This window comes from Desmodus rotundus, chromosome 2 (assembly GCF_022682495.2).
Source record: "Desmodus rotundus isolate HL8 chromosome 2, HLdesRot8A.1, whole genome shotgun sequence".
Classification (NCBI taxonomy): Eukaryota; Metazoa; Chordata; class Mammalia; order Chiroptera; family Phyllostomidae; genus Desmodus; species Desmodus rotundus.
The window spans coordinates 40798067-40815506 of record NC_071388.1 but is presented as its reverse complement, the minus strand read 5'-3'; the positions used below and the strand labels follow the sequence as shown (position 1 = coordinate 40815506).

Sequence of the window (17440 nt, the reverse complement as noted above, 5' to 3'; positions counted from 1 at the left end):
TGATAAGTAAAGTGAATGGTTTTCATAAAAATTTCTAAACAAATTTATAAAGCATATTATGTTTGCACAACAGTAAAAAAGAAATCAAAGAAAAACTATCTGAAGAATTCTGGCTAGAACAAGCACCAATGCCTGAAACCAACATGATTTTTTTTCTCTTTTTCATTTTGTTTTACATATGGAGACCCAAACAGGTTGTCACACTTTTTAAGTCATTCCAGTCCTTTATACTGAAATGCATGACCTAGAAATGACATTTCATTTTGCTCTCTTCCCTGTCTCTAAACCAGAATGATTGTATTTAAAAGTATTAGGAGGTTTTTTTGCATAGTCTTGTAATAATGTCCACTTTTTAAAAAAAATTAGAAATCCTTCCAAGTTTTTAAATTGTGAGCATGTATATGTGAGGGTTTAAATAGTAATCTATATCTAGAAGCCAAAATTTTCACAATGGAAAGGGGCCAATTTTTTTTCAAGTGTTATATAAAAAAAGCCATCTTCCTAGTTACAAAAGATGTGTTATACATGCTGGCAATATGTTAGAAACAGTGAGATTCACTCTGTCCATGTTTTTAAACTCCATGTACTTTACAATGAATAATTTATAAATTGCATATTTTAAGCTGAAAGATAAATATGAGCCTTTTTACTTTAATACTTAAATATAGTGAAATAGAAATATTATACTCTAGCAGATGACCGGAATAGTATTAAACACAGGATAGGCAATGAGAGAGCAGAGCTAATTATTGGAGGATAAATGCTTTCTAGCAGAAACATACACACTTGCTACTTTTCAGAGGCAGCATTAGAGTATGGAAAGAACATTCATTTGTTCATTCACTGATCATTTACTATATTCCAAACACCTTATCAGCGATGGAAGGTCCTTGCTTTCATGGAGTTTATACTCTAGTGGGGGTAGAGATAAATCAGGAAAAAAGAATATTTGAGATCTAAAATTTGCTTTTTCTCTCAAATCCCAGAATTCCTATTACTTGTATCACTCTTATAAGTCATATTCTCTCTATGGTTTAGTTATTTCCAAGTGTCTTTCTACTCTGCTACCCTATAAATTTCTTATGAGGATCAAACATGGTCTAGATCCTTTTCATCTTTGGATCTTTCACCATATTCAACATATATTAGGTTATCCAACAATATTTGTAGAATAATGAATAGATAACTCTCCTGGTCACTTGTATTATTTTAGGCAAGGCACTGAACTCTAGGAGTTTTTGGTTTTTTCATCTATAAATAGGGGTGTTGAAATAAATCATGTTTAAGGTTAAATTTTATAATTCTATAATACTCCCTACTGCTCTATGTCAATAAATTTATTCTCACTATTCTACTGGCTTAGCAAATTTTCATCCTAAAATTTATATTTGTCTAAAAATTTGTTTTTACTATTCTGGCTATCATTTTTCAAGAATGACTTTTAAAATATAACAACTTTATTTTTCATGGAAAGTTATTTCCAATCTTATAGTATATCTAATTTAATATAAGTAATTTAAGACATTACCTGTTACTTAGTAGATATAGAAAACAGGCAGGAAAATCATGCACAGAAAACAACCCATCAGTTTTGAAGTGTTAAATCAAGTAAATGAAGTAAGACAGAGGCAGTAGTGTCTACAACAAAAGAGAACTTCCTTCTAAATCCCACACACATATGACTATTTGTCCCAAGTTTACATGGATCATGGATAATTTACAAATAGTGGATGATATCCTATAAAGAAAATGACTCAGTGGCCCATTAGTAATTTAAATATGTGACAAAATGTTTAAATGTTTCAAACAATGGTAAAGCACTAGAGACTTAAGAATTTAAAAGCAAATGTGGAACTTTTTTTTGTCTAGTTTATTGGCTTCAGTTTGCAGCAAACCAAATAAATATCCAGTGTTTGATCCTTCCTGAGATGCAGAAAGTAATCCTCCATTGGACATCTCATTGGAAAATTAGAAGAGTGTCCATTTTTTTAGAACAGCCTGCACAGTATTTGTGTACCAAATGCTAATGTGTATAATTTTTTTAAAAATCAGGAATTCAAGGTCTTACTCAAGATTTTCATCTATCATGGGAAATACTTCATTTATTTTCTTATCTGCACAATGACAGCCCCAATCTCCATACATCAACATTTTCAAATAAAACTTCAAATTATTTACATGTTGACATTTATGTAACCTGTATCTTTGTTGACACAAAACAAAGAGATTTTAGTGCACAATAGGTATAAATGAAGCATTTTCCTCCAGTCTCGAATTAAACACATATTATTTGACTGATTCTCTCAAAAGACAAACAAAAAGAAAAACAAATAAATGTTAGCTGCTTTTCTAGTTGCTCTAGGAGTGGAAAATGCATTTAGTTAGCTGGCTGTTGAGTTTATGTAACTTCAACCAAGCAGACTGTGAACACAGGGTAGATTTTGAAGAGAGGCAAGGACTGGCCACTGACATACAGAATCTAAATAAAGTTAATCATTTAATCCAGGTAAAAACAACAATAACTAAAACAAATACCTAGGGTATAATAACGAGAAAATAAAATTCTAAGTAAAAATTGGTGCTATTTTCCCACTCTAAAGGAAAACTCATTTGCAAAAGCACATGCTTATCTAAAATAAATGAAATGTTTTGCGGATATATGTAGTTGTATTTTGCAAACGGCTTCAGATTGAAATGTATGTTGAAACCTAAAACTGATTTGTTCCATGTAAATTGCATTTCAAACTTTTTCAGTTAAAGATATTTTCAGTAAAGCTATTAACTTGAGGATGAGCACTTTCTTTAGACCTCTGAACCTGTTAAATCTTGGATAATATTAAGAGATTTTTTCTTTCTCTTTATGTAATATATAAAAAAAAGCATTTTTTCCAATTCAGAGGAATGCAAACACAATCCAAAATTGTTTTTTATTATTAACCTAAACTTAAATGAACCTTCCTCCCTCCCTTCCTCTGCTCCCCCTTGAACCATGTACCAAGAGGAGTTGACTAAGTTTGCAGATTTTCTCCAAGAGCTTTTCAATGGGAGATTTTCTATATATTCTGAATATACTTAGCTACATAATGGCAAAGGAACCTAGTAACATGTCAATATTTTTAAACATTCGCCCTAAAAATATTCTGACAGTGGTAATTTCATCAAAAAGCCAAATGCCTTGTTTCCTTTTTTACTATGTAGAATATATTATAACTCTGTACCCTAAAGTTCACCCATAATATTAGCTTGGTTTAATTTATTACATAAATATCATTACCTATTAATTGAAATGACATTTGGACTATCAGAATCTGTAATATGCATCATTATCCCTTATATGTCTGGGAAATCTCAAATCCCCTTCATGTTAAAACAAACAAACAAACTCTTACTGGTAGGCCTGTCGCTCTACATATTTTAATCACTTTGGACTTACTCACTCTAGTTGGGCTACCCTACCCCCCGTTCAGCATATTGCAGTTACTTGGAAACCTGAAAAACACATTAGAAAACAACTGGGGTGTGTATGTGTGTGTGTGTGTGTGTGTTTGTTTTGCCCAGAGTATAATTGAAATGTACAATTATTGGGATTTATATTTGATATATATTAAACACATTTCAGCATTTCCAGAACATTCATACACAAGTGTTCTTTCTTCCAAATTATTCATCAGTGATGTCTGCAAAACCAACACTAACATTTGGACTTGATCAGTTCTATCAACAGATGAAACACATAATATTTAAATATTCTGATACCATTAGAATTTGCCTTGCAAGCAAATTATAGTTGTAAACCAGTTTGCAGTGGGGGCAGGAAAGGGCCTTTTTTATAACTATATTGCATGAAAAATTCTTTCCAAAAATCCTCATTATAATACAAAGAACTGAGTAGGCATTTCAATATTTTCTTATCAATATCCAAAGATCATTGATAAATCCTTTATTTATGAACTCTGATGTAGAGATAAGTTGCTGGGCACTTAGCTTGGGTCACTTTCTCATGGCAAGCGTCAAATCTGTAGAAGACACTTCATAATCATTGATTTATTTACCTCTCAAGACACTCCTAAGAGGTAATTACAAATTACCCTAGACCATTAAGACAATTTAAATCTGTAAATATAAAATTCTACTACCTAGAACCAGCAAATAATTGTATTCTCCATTCCTAGATACAGCATAGTATAGAGCATACTTCCTATTCATGAGTCAGATATAAAAGAGATTTTAAAAAATATTTTTATTATTTTATTTTATTTTTTTATCCTCACCAGAGGACATTTTTTCATTGCTTGCAGAGAGATAGAAAGGGAAAGGGGGTCTAGAGAGAGAGAAAGGGAGGAAGGAAGGGAGAGAAATATCGAAGTGAGAGACAAACACCAATTTGCTACCCTTCGTACACCTCCCAACTGGGGACTGAACCCCCAACATAGGCATGTGTGCAGACCAAGAATTGAACCTGCCACCTTTTGGTCTGTGGGAGATCAGCTGAGCCATACCAGCCAGGGCTAAAAGTGATTTTTAAGCAAGAAAAAAAAAATGATAATAGTAAATCTTCTGACCCCATTTTCTAATTATCTATCATCTATATTGTTTGATAGCTTTGATATAAACCTCCTAATATTCTCAATTCTTGGTATCCTTGGTATCATTCTAGTTTAATTTCAGCCACTGGCATGATCCAAAGGCCATACTTGAGACGCTCTCTTGCAAATAACCTAGTCTCCTTTGGAAAACAATTTCCCTTTTTTTTTTTATGATGTAGTCTTGTTTTCAAACAAAGGTGTCATGTAGTCTGAACGGCATACAAGTAAGTCACAAAACACACAAACATCTTAAGCAAACAGTCAAACATTCACCAAACAGGGACTGTGGAAACTGGATGGAGATATATCTTTTTTAAAAAATTTTATTGTATTTTTTCCATTACCATTTAGTCCCCTCACACCCCCACCCCCATGCAATCACCACACTGTTGTCCATGAGCATGAGTCCTTTTCCCTCTCTTCTTCCTCCTCCCCACTCCTGTCACTGGGAAAATCAGTCTATCACAGAGGCCACGAGCATCTTCAAATATGAGGAGTAATGACAGTAACCGTGTGTCCTACCTACATGGACACCCATACCCACATCCCACACTTTTGGGAGTCATCAGAAGACAGATTTGATTCCAGACTCTGTCAGTTTGTTATTGTGTGATTTCGGGTAAATTGTTTCTTTGAACCTTCTAAATCTCAGTATTCTCTTCTGTAGAATGGAACTAATAATAATATTTACCCAATCTTCTTCACAGAATTATGGAGGAAGTTGAAAAATGTATAATATGAAAGCATTTTGAAAATATAACCATACGAACATAATACAGATACACAATAAGGAAAAAGTTACTCTGAAATTGAAAAACTCAGAATAACATTTAGGGCCATATTATATTTAAAAGAAATTATTTTATATTTCATAAGACATTTTATGTTATTAATAAAACTTCAACCATATATGATTATACTCCATAGTACATGTTTGTATGTATATTGATTTATTAATATTTATGGATGAATTAACTAATTTTATTTGATAATTTAAAATATTTGTAGTTTTCAATGAGATAAATTAGAAAATCTTGATAGAAATGTATTGAGAATTGGCTGAATAAATTATTGTGGACTCATTTATTATCCTCAGTGTAAAATTATATCAATCGTATATGATTCTCAAGAAAGGAGATTCATTAACTGTATTCTCAATTTTCCTATAGTCTCTCAGAATATTAATTTGAGTACTAATACAATTCATTAATGATCTAGTTTTTAACCAGTATATTGAATATATTGAAATTTCCACTTAAATGATACAGCATTATAAAATTCACCCTAGTTGCTATGTTTCATATTTTAAAGTAAGTTCTTTATTTCCACTTTCATATTGCTGGCCACTTCAGCTCATCTTGCTTATCAGGAGCAACCTAATATTAACTAAAATGACAATCAAAATGCTTCATCCACAATTTCACATCTCTCTTTGACATCCTTGACTTCAGCTGATCCTATACTCAGACAATGGCAGTACCTTTACTTATTATTAGCAATTTTCCCTCCATAACAGACCAGCTAATTACCAATCTGACACTCAGAACACTTCTACCCAGCTGCAGTGAAGCGCTTTGCAACAACTCGAGGCAAAGCCATCAGTTACTGCTTTCAGCCAACACAGGGGATTTTAGATAATTTCAGGTATTTGACCCATTTTACTCTAGCTAGGCGTGTGTGCATGTGTGTATGTGTGCATATTTGTGTGTTATTGAAGTGTGCATTGGAAAATGCAGAATTTGACACATGTCAATTACTAGCCAAAGAACTCTCTGCTTTATCTAATAGGTAATGTATAATGGCAGCTGTCTTTTAAAAATTTGTAGATTTTTTTTGTTGAGTTGATGCGGTACTTATTAGAGGCAGCCTTTGTTTTCTTCATTAAAACTACTATTTACTTCATGAGAATATATCCAATTGTTTAGCTTCCATTCCAATGAGCTCAAACAAACAAACCTCAGCAAATAATAAAAATACATTTCATCCCAAGCTTTAAATAAAAGATAAATCTGACTATTTCTCCAGCTTTTGCGTATATGCCACTATCTCAATATTTTTCTTTTATGAATCAATGATCCAGTTGAATCTTGATTTCAACTTAAGGCCATCCATTAGAGAAAGTTAAGAACCAGAAAGGGGTCAGCCTTTTCTGTCTCTATTAGTCTAGGTAGCTTTCGTCTCTAATGGAATCCTTTCGATAATTATTTCATACTTCTGGCAAATCTTGATGGACTCCATTCACCTCAATGTTATCTCTGCACATCATTCAAAAGCTTCTATTAGGACATCTTAGAGAAACCTCCTTTTCACTTTATACTCAAATAAAGGAAGTAAAAAACTAAACTTCAAGAGGGGCCATGCTTTTCAGTGCAATGACAATACTTTCCAGTCTCAACAAGAAGCATCAGTTATTCTTCCTCTTTCGAAAGCACTCTGACCAGGTGGAATGATTTTAAAAACATACACAGGGTACACATATCCTTATCCCACTCAAAACAACAGAAAATGTTTTTATATTTATTTGCATTTTTTCATTCTTTATTAAATGTAATATTTATTGTATTTCTTCCATTACCATTCAGTCCCCTTACATATTTTTTCATTCTTAAAGTTCAGAGAATAGGAGTTTAATCTCAACAATAGTGCTTTGCAATGGGGGAAAAAAAGATCTGGCCAATAACTTAACAAAATATTACAGTTAACTGCTAAGATTAAGCCAAAAAAAACCAGGTTGTAATCTGGAACACTTACTTATTTTTGAAATGCATCATACACCTCCTTTAAAATACAGATTTTCCTCCTAATTGTCCTTTGCTTAGTTACTTGCAAACATCAACTTTAATTCCCTAAGCAGAAAACAGCTGGATAACAGGTGAAATCCAGTTGAGGATTAAGAATATACTGCGAGCTTTACACAGAGCAACTAACCGTCACTAGAGGAATCAAGTGCTGAACATATTAGATGATTTCGCTGCCACTTCTTTACTAGACTTACTCTAAACAGAATTCTGTGGGATGGTGGGCTCCCATAAACCCAGAAGTGTCTGTCCACTGCCAAGAGAGGGAGGGAGGAGCTCTTTTGGTGTCTAGTCTCCCACAGTGGAGGGGAAAGGAACAAACCAATACTTATTCAGGACCTCCCCACCCCCACCTTTCACAAAGGACTTAAGTTGGATCCAGACATAAATATAATGCAAGAGATACATTTAATAGAAGACAGTAAGGCACAGGAAAAATAAAATTGAAGAATAGTAAGACCAAGGGTGAGATGCACACGCAGAAACACAAAACCACTTTACCAGAGTCACCAGAGGTGGTGTTCCGGGCCACAGGCATGGTCAGGTAGGAGGTGCATGACATCCTGAAGTTGAAAGGGAAGGAAGGGTGGGGACTTTAATTAAGTGCTTACTGTGCAACAAACACTTTTATATGGGCAGGTGGTATTCTTTTCATTTCACAGAAAAGGAAACAGAGGTTTGGAGTGAGTGATTTTCATTCAAGGTGATAAGGCTGGAAAGAGTCAGGGCTAGAGTTCAAACACAGTTCTGACACCAAACTCATCTCATTTCATTTCTAGAAGGTAAGGAACAAAGCAACCTTTTCAAAACTGTTTTTCCAGGCCTGCATGCCTTCTTACTAAGTAAAGTTGAGAAGACACCTTTCAGGGTCCTTGGAAAATTCAGTGGCTATGTTGGTATCAATATAGAACAGTTCAAATAAATGAAGTTGTACCTAATCTGCTGTACTCAAATTTAAATTACATTATGTTATTTTGTTTCCTGCTTTTTATTACCATCATTTTTCCATGTTAGTACATAGATTCATAATTTTTTTTGGAAATGCTTATATACCAATGAAATGAGTATGTGTATCCTATAGTATAGACATGAGAGTTGGGTATTTTTGAGGACACATGAAAAATATTCTGGGATTACTTTAAAAATATTATTATTCCTTTTATTAAGTCACACATTCATAAACCCAGTTTTCCTTAAGCTTTTAAGTTTTACTTCAAATCTTATTATTCTATTGATACATCTTTATCATTTTTAAAAGTATTTAATTAACGAAATTAACTTTCCATAAGCTTTATGATGTACTTATAAATTTTCTCTATGTTATATGTTGGATGAAATTGATATTTTAAATACTTTAAATTGTTTAACAAATCTTCCTGAATACTGAAATTAACTTTTATAAATCTATTATATTAAACTTTTAAACATGATGAATCTCAAGTTTTCTTAAACATTCCAATAATATGTATAATCCTAATAAAGTTATTTACTCTCAACTCAAAATCAAATTTTTAAATCATTTATTATATTTTAGATTAGAAAATAAGCTAATCTGCTGCATACACTCAAGTGGTAAATAAACTTCTAATATTCCCAATTAACTAAATATTATATGAAGGTAAACTATCAAATATTTACAATTGATCCCAGATTTATTTAAAAAACACTAAGGTTAAATTTATGCTACATTAAAAATTATCTCTATATTTGTAAAATTTAAATCTAAATCTTGGTTAAATTTAATTTTAGTCAAGTCTAAATCTACATTAAAAGATACTTTGACCCTATCATGCCACACAATGATATCATCCCAGATGATTTTGGTATTTCTCCCTAAACTTTTATATTGATGAGCAATTAGGGCTTGCAATTTTAAGATGATGTCAATTTAAAATAATATACAGGGTCTGGCACAAATAATGCCCTTTTTATTACATAAAAATCTTTTATTACAAAAGCATAAGCATGCAATTCTGTGACATAACAATATCACACCCAAGCATACTATATGACATTTTAGGTGAAATGTTCAAATTGCTGTCCATCTCGTGTGAGGCACTCACGTACCCTACCGATCACACTCAATAGCGTTACTTTTGCCAGACCCTGTATATGTGGTTGTATTATACATATTGTCTTGTAGAATTCTAAAGTTTTGAAGTAATTATAAACTATAAAAAATTTAAAAAATAATACAGTGTCCAGCTTATCCTTCACCCATCTCCACCTAATGGTTACACTTTACTTAAACATAGTACAGTATCAAAAGCAGGAACTCAACATTTGTGCAATACTGATAACTATATTCTGCCTTGTTTGGAATTCACAGGGTTTTGCCTGCACACACACCTATTATCTATTATATGTATGTGTGTGTGTGCTTTCATGCAGTTTGATCCCATGTATTGATTTGTGTAACCACCACCACAATCCATGTACAAGACTATTCGATTACACAAAACCTCCCTATGGAAATCCTTTATAGTCTACCCCTTGATCACCACCCTCTTTGTCCCTATCATTGGCAACTACTGATTTGTTCTCTATCTTTATAATTCTTCTCTTGTGAGAATTATAGTTGATTCTTGTTATTCATAGTAGTTATAGTCCATAAAGTCACTGAAAGCACTGAATTAGCGTATACAGAATCATTTCTCCTAGGGGAAATTCAGAGTTAAGTTCCTGTGAGCCTCTGGTAATATTTTCATCACCTAATCAATATACAGCTTTCCATAAATGCAATCATAGGGTATGGAACAGTTTGGGGTGGAATTTTTTCACTCAGCCTAATACCCTGGAAATTTATCCAAGTTACCATGTGCAACAAAATAGTTTTTTTTAAACATTTTATTTTAAAATAAGCAGATTTATAGAATGTTACAAAATAGTACACAGAAGTAGCATATACCCTTCACCCAGTTTTCCCCAATCTTAGATAACTATAGCATAATATCAAAACCAGCAAACTGATACTGGTACAATCTTCAGACCTTAATCAGATTTCACCAGTTTAACACGTACTCATTTTCATTTATGTGTTTGTATCTGTTTATAGTTCTAGGTAATTATAACACATGTAGATTCATGTGACCAATACCCCAATCAAGATTCAGAACTATTCCACCACAACAAAGATCCCCATTGTTATCCATTTAGTCACGCCATCCTCCTTCCCTCTTTCACATTTCTAACTCCTCCTTCCCATTTCTGACTCCTGGCAACCATTAATCTATTCTCCATTGCTATAATTTTGACATTTTACAAATGTATATGAATAGGATCAAGCATGAATAACCACTTGAGATTGGCTTTTATTATTCAGCATAGATCCCTTGAGATCCAAATTGCTGCATACATCAATAGCTCACTCCTTTATATTGCTGAGTAATATTCCAGTATGGATGTAGCACAATTTGTTCAATAATTCATTCATTCATTAACGGATATTCATTTTTTCCCACTTTGTGACTATTACAAATAAACAATAATATACAGGTTTTTGTATGGACCTAAGTTTTCATTTCTCTGGGATAAATGCCCAGAAATGTAATTGCTGGGTTGTATATTAAGTGCATGTTCAGTTTTTTTCTTTTTAACAAACTGCCAAACTAGTTTTCAAAATGACCATACCATTTTACATTCTAGACAGTAATGTTGAAGTGATTAATTTCTTTGTGTCCTCACCAGCATTTGGTATTATCAATTTTTATTTATCTATTCTGTTAGGTATGAAGTAACATCTCATTTTGGGTTCATCTTGCATTTCCTTAATGGCTAATGATGTTGACCATCTTTTCATATTCTTTATGAAAAGAATATGAAAGAAATCTCCTCTTTAATGAAATGTTTCTTCATGTCTTTTCCCCATTTTCTAATTTGATTTTCAGCTTTTTAAATTCTTCATTTCTTGCCAAGTTTTGAGAATTTTTATATGTTCTAGATTCAAGTCCTTTGTTAAATATGTGATTTGCAAATACTCTTTCCCATCCTGTCAGCTGTATTTTCAATCCTTTTAATAGGTTTTTTTCATAGAGGAAAAATTTTTAATTTTGTAAAGTCTAAACTATCAATTTTTCTTTTGTGGATCATCCATATACTTGCCTATATAAGAACTCTTGCCTTTTCCTACCTCCTAATGATTTACTCCTGTTTTCTAGATAAAGTATGTGGTTTATGCCAGGATTTACCTAATTTTTATTTTATCTTTTGCCTTATGAATGTTCAATTGCTCCAGCATCGTTGTTGAAAAGACCATTCTTCCTCCATTGAATTGCTTTCATACTTTTGTCAAAAATCAGTTGGACATACTTGTATGGGTCTATTTTTGGGTTCTCTATTCTTTCATATACTTTTGTTCAGTTAAAAATATATCATGACACTATTTCCACAAACATTTTCAATATCATTTTACCTAATGCATGCCACTGATTAGACATATGAGTATGGTGATTTATTTAATCACTACCATTTTGGACATTTAAGTTATTTTTAAATTTTAGCTAACATAAACCACCCTGCAGTGAACATCTTTGTAGCATAATCTTTGCATGCATTCATGATAACTACAAGTAAGCTGTCTCTTCAAAGGGTATGCATACATAATTTTATAACATGACCTCCTTTGGACAATAGAGCTCAAACTATTTTTAAGTGTAGGTTTAAAAACATATGTATGTGGGGTAGGGTGGAGGGAAGGGGAGAAAATGCAGATAATTGTAACTGAATAAAAATAAATAAATAAAAATAAAAAACATATGTATGTGTGTAAAATAAACTTAGGTGTAAAGGGAGAATAGGTGAATGGGGAGTAATTACCACAAAGCTATTCATCACTATTCATGCAAGACACATTGTTTTTTCATGTCTGTTGAAAATCAATGAGTGAGTCAAATTTCTCAGAATGATCTGCTACAGGGTGAAGGGGAACTTCTACTAACTCCCCTTATATGTCATCATTTAATTTCTTAAATGCCAGGTAATCCATCGAAAGAGCTGGATAAATGTCCCTGTGGAAGCCAAGCTTGAAAGTAGATTAAGAATTCATTACCTGTGGTCAATATTTTTATTCAAAGAACATTTAACTAGCCTAGTACAGGGCACGTGCCCAATATTAATGCAAAATATCTCTGTAAGGCACAGAGATGACAGGAAAGGTGGGGAGAAAAAGATAAATCTTGACTTTGGACATAGAAAAGTCTATTGAGAACGCAGTATCTGTGCAGGGCTGAGGCTGGCTCAGACAGTTGGAATATGGGAAATGGCATTCCAGAGGGAAACAAAGGGATGGCCCCTGAGACTGAGCATATAGCTGGTCACTCTGTGAGTTTGCATGTGTTGGAAAAGATGGTTGGAAATAGTTTTGGAAAGGCAGGATCTAAGAGGAAACTGGAATATCCAGTAAAGGCAGGTGGATTATATTCAAATGGGGAAGTTTTCCAAGTTTTGACATAGGAACTGGTGATCTGAGCTGCCCTTTAGGAAGATAATGCTGGCTATAGTATTCAAATAGCCAGGAGAAACACCACAGGCAGCAAGTCAGCTGCAGAAGCTACTACCTAAGTCTAGGAAGAAGAAATTGAACTTTGTCAGAAGCAGTGGGGGTGGATTAAGGTTTGTGAATTTATATTCCTACATTCACTTCCAGATGGCCTTGAGGAAGTTTAGGGGTAAAATATTTGCCTGGAGGGAACAGAAGAGTGCATCACTGTTTGGGTCACATGTTTCAGTTCACCTGTGCTTTGGAGGAGTGACAGAGAAGAGACACTGGAATCCATGATGGTTAAGAGCAAGGACTCTACAGTGTCAAATGCCTGAGTTGTAGTTCCATAACCTGAGTTTACTGGCTGTATAACCCCTAGTAACTTAACTTCTCTGGACCTCCATTTCCTCAGTTGTAAAATGGGATGATAACAGTACCCATTTCATAGTACTGTTGTGAGAATTAAATTAATAGATTCAAGTGCTTACAACAGAGCATGGAATATCTTCACTATTACTCGATATTATCATTATTTGTGAACTGCTTCAAGAAAAGAAGTTTGCAGCTCATTTGCGTGACAAGGCCCTCCAGTCTTGGGTAGAAAAGGAAGAAATTAGAGAAGCAGAGGAAGAAGAAATATCTAACAACAATGCTTCTTCCATTCTAATGTGTAAAAGCATCACCCAGGGATCTAGATAAAATGCAGACTGTGATATAGTAGATCTAGGGTGGGGCACTTCTAAACAGATCTCAGCTGATGTGCAAGGATCTGACAGCTCCTTCAATTGCTTTACCTCTCCTTTTTACCCCCAGGATCATCTTGAACTTGGGTGTTAGGGGTATTGTAGCTTTTATTGTCACAGCATTATTTTCAGGGAAACTTTTCTTCACATGATAATAACTATAAAATGACCCTACCATATATGCCAAGTGCTTTAAATTCCTTATCCCAAATCTTCATAAAAAACTTAGTAAGAATAAGGTGCTATGAATCTCATTTTACTAATGAGGAAACAGAGAGGTTACACAACATGGTTGAGGTCATACAGCTCACAAGTGGCGGAGCTAAGATTCAAACCCAGGATGTCTGATACCCAAACCAGGAATCTTCTCAGCCCATGTGCTATTTTCCAGGGGATCTGCCTCCTATAGAGACCCCAGAGGACAGACAAAAAAGCAGAAGTCAGAAAGGAAAGAACAGGATGATCTGTGCCCCGCATCATCCTGTGAAGTCACTCAGATCTCCAGAGCATCTGTTTTATGGAGAACTCTTATAGGATATTATAAATCCTGAGTTCCCAGGATTCACATCTACCCCCACCACCACACACAGAGCCTTATTCAGGCATCTCTTGGTTATTCTTAAACAGGATCTATTTTGGTAAGGTATTCCCCAAGAGCTTTAACTCATTCATCAGGGTACTTCATTAAAACGTGAGATAATTCTAAAAGGGTGACTTCCTGTCAAGATGGCAGCATAGGCAGATATGGCTCGCCTCTTCACACAACCACATCAAAATTACAACTAAAACACAGAACAACCATCACTCAGAACAATCAGAAATCAAGTTGAACAGAAGTCTGACAACTACAGAATTAAAGAAACCACATCCATCCAGACTGGTAGGAGGGGCGCACATCAGGAATGGGCTGGTCCCACATGCATGTGTGGAAGATAAAAATTCAGAAGGGATATCTCAGGAGCAAGAAGTCCCAGTCCCACACCAGGCCCCCCAGCCCAGGATTCAAGCACCAGGAAGATAAGTCCCCACAACTTCTGGCTGCAAAACCCAGCAGGGATAGAGTTGGTGGAAGAAAATTCTGGAGCCCCAAGCAGTTCCTCTTAAAGAACCCACACATGGACTCACCTACTCACTCACTCCCTCTGAGCTCCAGTGACAGGGTGACTGCTTGAGGGGCACCAATGGCATGCAGGGGGAGGCTGAGGAGTCTCACATCAAGGTGAGCAGAGGCCACTGTCCCTTTTCCGGTCCCTCTTCCCACAGAACTGGCACACTGGTGCTGTATTTAAGATCCCATCAACCTGGCTAACACTGTTTGACTCACCTTGTAGATCCCCAGAGACTCCACCTCATCCAATTTACAGGCCTACCTAAACTGCTTTCCCATATGAATAGTCTTAGCTCAGGCTTCACAACTTCCTAAATCCTCTCAAATAAGCAGCAGCTGGCCTCAATGAACCCCAGGCCCAGCACTAGCACCTAGATTCACAGCTTGGCTTTACCTAAAAAACTCCAAGCTCAGCTCAAGTAGCAGCCATCTCAGATTGCTTTATAGCTCAGATAGGGCAGCCCCAGGCAAAACACAGGTGGGGGCTGACCTTGGCCTGCACTGCTCGGGAAACCCCAGGGGCCAGAACACCCAGTGGCAGCTACAGGCCACATCAGAGCACCACCACCCCACCACTGCATAGGTGATCCTCCACAGAGGGTGGAGGTTGGTGGTGAGTGGTCACAGCCAGTCCTTGCAGTTGACTGGTCTGGGTAAATCCCTCCCACTGATCTGCCAACAGCAACCAAGGTTCAATTACAAGAGGAGTGTGTACTCAGCCCACATGAAGGGTGCACCTCGAGTACCCAGTTTGAGTGATAGCAGAGACTGTGCCACTGCACCCTACAGTACACCTACTGCATTAGGCCACACTACCAAGATATGGAGTCAAGCAGCTCTACCTAATACACAGAAACAAACACAGGGAGGCTGCCAAAATGAGGAGACAATGAAACATGGCTCAAATGAAAGAACAGATCAAAACTCCAGAAAAAGAGCTAAATAAAATGGAGATATGTAATTTATCAGACACAGAGTTTGAAATAATGTTTTTAAGGATGCTCAAGGAAGTTAGTGAGGACCTTACCAACATAAAAAAGATCCACTTAGAATTGAAAGATACACTAATTGAAATAAGAACAATTTACAGTGAAACAACAGTAAAGCAGATGAAGCCAAGAATCAAATCAATGATTTGGAACAGAAGGAAGAAAAAACCACCAACCAGCAACAACATAAAGAAAAGAGAATCCCAATGGAATTCTACGCAGTTGAGGGAAAGAAGGAGCTTATACCCTTTGCAACAGCATGGATGGAACTGGAGAGCATTATGATAAGTGAAATAAACCAGGCAGTGAGGGACAAATACCTTATGATCTCACCTTTAACTGGAACATAATCAACAAAAGAAAAAAAGCAAACAAAATATAACCAGAGACATTGAAGTTAAGAACAATCTAACAATAGCCAGAGAGGAGTGGGGAGCGGACAGTGGGGAGAGGGGTTTACAGGAACTACTATTAAGGACACATGGACAAAATCAAGGGGGAGGGTAAGGTGGGGGAGGGAGGTGGGTTCGGATGGGGTGGGTTGGAGGGATGGGGAGAAAATGCAGACAACTGTAATTGAATAACACTAAAATTTTTTTTAAAAGAAAGAAAAGATAATCCAAAAAAATGACGATAGTGTAAGCAGCCTGTGAGACAACTTTAACCAATCCATCATTCACTTCATATGGGTGCCAAAAGGAGAAGAGAAAGAGCAAGAAATTGGAAATCTGTGTGAAAAAATAATGAAAGAAAACTTCCTTAATTTTGTGAAAGAAATAGACATGCAAGTCGAGGAAGCCCAGAGAGTCCCAAAGAAGATGGATGCAAAGAGGTCTACTCCAAGACACATCATAATTATAATGCCGAAGGTTAAAGATAAAGAGATGGGAGGGTAGGTATGGGAGAATGAGTGAGAGATGAGAGGATTAAGAAGTACAAATAGGTAGTTACAGAATAACCATGGGAATGTAAAATACAGTATAGGAAAGGGAGTAGCCGGAGAACTTATATGAATGAAAAGGGTAGGGGGATTGCCTGAGGGAGTGGGGGGTTGCTGGGTGGAGGTGGGAAAAAATCAGGACAAGTGTAATAGCATAATCAGTAAAATATAATTTTAAAAAGTGAGAGAATTCTAATTACTAATTAAGAGATACTAAGACTATAAATCTGGGATGTGGTAAGATGAAAAATCTAAAAGGCACATACATTTCTATTTTATCCACTAGATCCATGAAAAACAAAACCTTTTCCTTATTTATTGGCTTTAGGAACAACAATTAGTTTACATGTATGTACTACTGTATGGAGACATGATGAAACAGAGAGAACCCTTCCTTCTCAGGGCCACATGATGTAGTTTCTAAGGAGGCAAGATACACACTCAAGTAAGGGCAGATACAGGAGATCAAATGAGCAGTACTCAAGACAATTTGGGTCTGATGCTCCATCTTCAGCATCTGGTAGGATCCTAAAGACATACTTTCATAATCTATCCTAGCTCTTACCAAGTTGCATTATCATTTGTTTATTTCCAGTCTGTTTTTCCTGAAAAAACTTTCTAAATTTTAGTTTTTCATATATCCCTTAATGAATCTCCTCAGGTCTCTAAATGCTGAGTACCCTTTTCACATATTTTTGTCTTTCCTATATCTATGTATTTACCTGTTTTATAATTTAAATACGTTTTTCATTAATTCTACTTGTTTCTCTTTTAGTTAAATAAATTTATTTTAAAAA

At 35.2% G+C, this 17440-nt stretch overlaps 1 protein-coding gene across 1 annotated transcript in view; it reads right to left on the bottom strand.

The window, feature by feature from the left end:
- The window catches only part of LOC128780200 (uncharacterized), a 486095-nt gene that overhangs the window by 274436 nt on the left and 194219 nt on the right, over positions 1–17440 (bottom strand). The window lies entirely within an intron of this gene.